The sequence below is a fragment of the Danio rerio genome, chromosome 5 (assembly GCF_052040795.2).
Source record: "Danio rerio strain M-AB ecotype USA chromosome 5, GRCz13ab, whole genome shotgun sequence".
NCBI lineage: Eukaryota > Metazoa > Chordata > Actinopteri > Cypriniformes > Danionidae > Danio > Danio rerio.
Window position 1 is genome coordinate 5,035,001 of NC_141025.1, and position 5,000 is coordinate 5,040,000.

The 5,000-nt window shown below is 36.9% G+C and overlaps 1 long non-coding RNA gene across 1 annotated transcript in view; it reads left to right on the forward strand.

The window, feature by feature from the left end:
• The window catches only part of LOC147843807 (uncharacterized), a 6,251-nt gene extending 1,662 nt beyond the window's left edge, over positions 1 to 4,589 (forward strand). Inside the window, exons 2-3 of the long non-coding RNA XR_015490891.1 lie at positions 191 to 3,015; positions 3,645 to 4,589. This is a non-coding gene — a long non-coding RNA (uncharacterized LOC147843807). The remainder of the gene's footprint in view (positions 1 to 190; positions 3,016 to 3,644) is intronic.
• The last annotated feature ends 411 nt before the right edge of the window (positions 4,590 to 5,000 follow it).

Consider the following 5,000-nt stretch of genomic DNA (forward strand, 5'->3'; position numbering starts at 1 on the left):
AACCTGCGGTCGTTGAGTGCGTGAAGTGTCCATCATTACACACTTCATTTTAGCGACTGAATGAGTGCATCATCAGGGTAATTAAAGTGCATTTATTATTTTTAGAGTTTTCAGTGTGAACACACTACTTACACTATTTATACTACAAAATGGCGTAGAATAGTGTATAAGTGTGCGATTTGGGACGCAGCTCTGGGTTCTTTCCTGAGATTGCTGCCCCCATGACTCAGCCCTGGAAATGCAAATAACAGAAAATGTGTTATTACAGTGTTTTTGTTGGGTAATATTAGGGCTGCTCGATTATGGGAAAAATCATAATCACGATTATTTTGGTCATAATTGTAATCCCGATTATTCAAAACGATTACAGTTAAAGTCAATTATTTGCCCTCTTGTGATATTTATTTATAAATAATTCCCAGATGATGTTGAGCAGATTCGGTAATTTTTCACAGTATTTCCTATAATATTTTTCCTTCTAGAGAAAGTCTTATTTGTTTTATTTAGACTAGACTAAAAGCAGGTTTAAATATTTTGAAACTTATTGTAAGGTCAATATTAATAAGCAATATATATTTTTGATTGTCTGCAGAAGAGACCACTGTTATACAATGACTTGCCTATTTAAGCCTTTAAATCGCACTTTAATTTAAATACTAGTATCTTGAAAAATATCTAGTAAAATACTGTTTACTGTCATCATGGCAAACATAAAATAAATCAGTTGTTAGAAATGAGTTATTAAAACTATTACGATTAGAAATGTGCTGAAAAAAAATCTGCTTTCCATTAAACAGAAATTAGGTGGAAAAGTGTCTCTAATAATTCTGCAGGGCTAATAATTCTGACTTCAGCTGTATATATGCAGCTATTTCAGTTTTCCACCCTATAAAAAAAGGAAAGGGGAAATAAATACAATAGAATAAAAATCAGAAACAAACTGCTTTAAGCATCTTCACCATAAGAAAAACACTTTAATTGCAGCTACAAAAGTCCTTCAGTCAGGAGCAGTGAGGGATTTTGTCCCTTTTTTTTTGTTTGATTAATGATAAAAACAGCAGCAGGAATATTGCACGCTTTAAGATTTGACCATTTAAGCGCTCCTATTAAGATGCTTTTAGCAACAAATGTGTACAACTGGAAAGGGGGCGGTATATGATGCAGTAATCGTTTAATCTCGAGTAATGTTTTCTCTTAATCGTTAGAAGCCAAAATCAAAAATGACTTTGATTAATTGCACAGCCCTAGGTAATATACAACGCCAACCCAGACAATATAGCACTGCAAACTGTTCATAAAAGTCACTTTTTACACCTTTTCAAGGTTAAAAGTTGCCAAAAGAAAGCTCAAGCTCCCATAATGCAACTCAAAAGCAGAAATAAATAGGGAAAAATAAAACATTAATCACAGAATATGGAAATCTGCTCATTTACTGATGCTTTTTTACAATGTAAAGCTGAATACAAGCATTCTGATGCCTAATGCAAAGTCAGTATATTCCCAAAAATGAAATTTATATTCACTTTTTCTGTTCCTCAGAAGTCAGAAAACTTCTTATTATATGGAGATTTTTTGGAGGGGTGCTGTCTTATCCCATTTCAGTCACTTTTAAATGAACTCGGATTACTTTTGTGCATCACAGAAGAGAAAACAGTATGTGTTTGAAACGAAAAACTCTTGCACAGTTATTGTCTCTTGCCGCATTTCTTTTAAATTGAATTTTATCTTGATGGATTATTTACGTAAAATCTGATAAACAGAGCATCTAAAGCACCCCCATTCTAACGTTTCTATCATTATAGGAGTGAAGTTCACTTCTGAAGTAATTTCCAGAGGATCACATGCTTATGATTGACCACAGCCAGTCCCACATTAGCTAACATATGCTTTACTAATCAGATTAATTCTAAGTCAATATAAATAACGAGAGTTTTGTCTTAGTTATACCCCCCTTCCACCACTACTCCTCCCTTTTTCTAGATAGGCTGGCACAGCGATTCAGTGGTTAGCACTGTCACCTCACAGCAAGAATGTCACTGGTTTGAATCCTTACCAGGCCAGTCAATGTTTCTGTGTGGAGTTTACATGTTCTCTCCATGCTCGCGTGGGTTTCCTCCCACAGTCCAAAGACATGCAACATAAGTGAATTGACCAAACTAAATGGGCACAATAGATAAGCTTGTAGTCAGAATCCTATCAATGACTTTCAGTCAGCAGTTCATCTCTCCATAGCAATCTCTATAATCTGTCACAAGCAAACTAGTTCTCAAGACCTGCCTGAGCTCAGCCTCCACTCTCTCCCAATGAAACGGGAGGGAGCCCCGGCCACGAGGATCTTCTGACCTCAGGTTTTTTTTCTGGGACAGCATGCCAAACATGCTTTATAATCAATCATCAGCTAAGTGTGAACTTCACTTATTAGGAATAAGTCGAGCTTATTTCTGAAGTAATTTTGAGAGGATCACAGGCTTATGATTGACCACAGCCGGTCCCACATCAGCTAATATAGAATTAATCTGATTAGAAAAGCATAAGTCACTATAAATAACCAGAGTTTCTTATCTTAGTTATCCCTCCTTCCACCACTTCTCCCTTTTCCTAGATAGGCTGGCACAGCGACTCAGTGGTTAGTACTGTCACCTCACAGCAAGAATGTCACTGGTTCGAGTCCTTACCAGGCCAGTCGATGTTTCTGTGTGGAGTTTACATGTTCTCTCTGTGCTTGCGTGGGTTTTCCACGGTTTTCTCCCACAGTCCAATGACCAAACCAAATGGGCACAATAGATGAGCTTGTAGTCAGAATCCTATCAATGACTTTCAGTCAGCAGTTCATCTCTCCATAGCAATCTCTATAATCTGTCATAAGCTGTAAGCAAACTAGTTCTCGAGACCTGCCTGAGACTCCACTCTCTCCCAATAAAACGGGAGGGAGCCCCGGCCACGAGGATCTTCTGACCTCAGGTTTTTCTTCTGGGACAGCATGCCAAACATGCTTTATAATCAATCATCAGCTAAGTGTGAACTTCACTTATTAGGAATAAGTCGAGCTTATTTCTGAAGTAATTTTGAGAGGATCACATGCTTATGATTGACCACAGCCGGTCCCACATTGGCTAATATAGAATTAATCTGATTAGAAAAGCATAAGTAACTATAAAAAACCAGAGTTTCTTATCTTAGTTATCCCTCCTTCCACCACTTCTCCCTTTTCCTTGATAGGCTGGCACAGCAACTCAGTGGTTAGTACTGTCACCTCACAGCATGTATGTCACTGGTTCGAGTCCTTACCAGGCCAGTCAACGTTTCTGTGTGGAGTTTACATGTTCTCTCCATGCTCGCGTAGGTTTCCTCCCACAGTCCAAAGCGCTCACAAGCAACATAAGTGAACTGACCAAACCAAATGGGCACAATAGATGAGCTTGTAGTCAGAATCCTATCTATGCCTTTCAGTCAGCAGTTTTTCTCTCCATGGCAATCTCTATAATCTGTCACAAGCCATAAGCAAACTAGTTCTCGAGACCTACCTGAGATCAGACTCCACTCTCTCCCAATAAAACGGGAGGGAGCCCCGGCCACGGTATCTTCTGAGCTCAGGTCTCTCTCATGGGACAGCATGCCAAACATGCTTTATAATCAATCATCAGCTAAGTGTGAACTCTTGAAATCATTTCTAAAAACCAAACCCACATCAGGACATTAATAGATTTGTTTCTTTTACTCTGCAGCAGTGCATTTTGGGAATGTGAGACCAGATAATTCCTTGTAGGTGTCATTTTAAGAGCTGGAATTCTGCAGGGAAATGAGAGATTGTTGTTCATAAGCAGGTAAATGATTTCGTATGTTGATTTAAGTTGATTTAAATGCATTTTGTTTGGATGTATGGGACCACAGAGCTTACTTAATGCTGACTAAAAGGGTAACTCTTTTATTGTGAGCATGTCTGGGTCATATTTAAGCCCAAAAGCAAAAGAGAAGTATTATTACATAGTTTATTTTGGTTTCTACTTTTACAGACTTTTATTCAAAATGCAAATAATTATATACAGTTGAAGTCAGAATTATTAGCCCCCCCTTTTAATTTCTGTTCCTTTCTTAAATATTTCCCAAATTATGTTTATCAGAGCAAGGAAATTTTCACAGTATGTCTGATAATGTTTTTTCTTCTGGAGAAAGTCTTATTTGTTTTATTTCGGATAGAATAAAAGCAGTTTTTAATTTTTTAAACACCATTTTAAGGCCAAAATTATTAGACCAGTTAAGCTATATTTTTTATCGATAGTCTACAGAGCAAACCATCATCTTGAGAAATATCTAGTCTAATATTATTTACTGTCATCATAGCAAAGATAAAATAAATCAGTTATTAGAGATGAGTTATTGGAACTATTATGATTAGAAATGTGTTGAAAAAATCTCTCTGTTAAACAATAATAAAATAATTAAAATTAATAGTTAAAATAGTTAAAAATAATTCTGACTTCAACTATATATATATATATGCTCAACAGAAATGACTGTGATTGACTGTGAAGGTCATCAGTTCAAACTCGCTGTTTACTGAGTGTAACCACAGATATATGGACACTAAAGCGGTTTAAAGCAGTGATTCATCAGTGGGTCGCTCATATGTCGTCTAATAGACAGACAAGCTGATCGACGTGATTTTGAAGCGTTCCAGTGTGCCTGTATCTGTAGCTGTGTCTCATTTTAGAGGCTGCATCATCAACAAAGGCTGTCTCACTTAAAAAAAAATCGAAGGCTCCTTCAAACGCAGCCTCGAAATGCATCCTTCGTTTCCCAGATAATGAAGGACACAATCTGTGGATCCTTTGCGAATGTCCCGAGATTCAGATTGCGTGCTGATAACAGCAGAACGCTTTTAATAGAAAACTCCTGATTAAATGTATGAATAAGGTTTGTTTTACTTGGATATCTAAACACATGTTGAAAAACAAAGAGCATGACATTGTCTTATTAAAGAGTGATGATTTTATAGACAG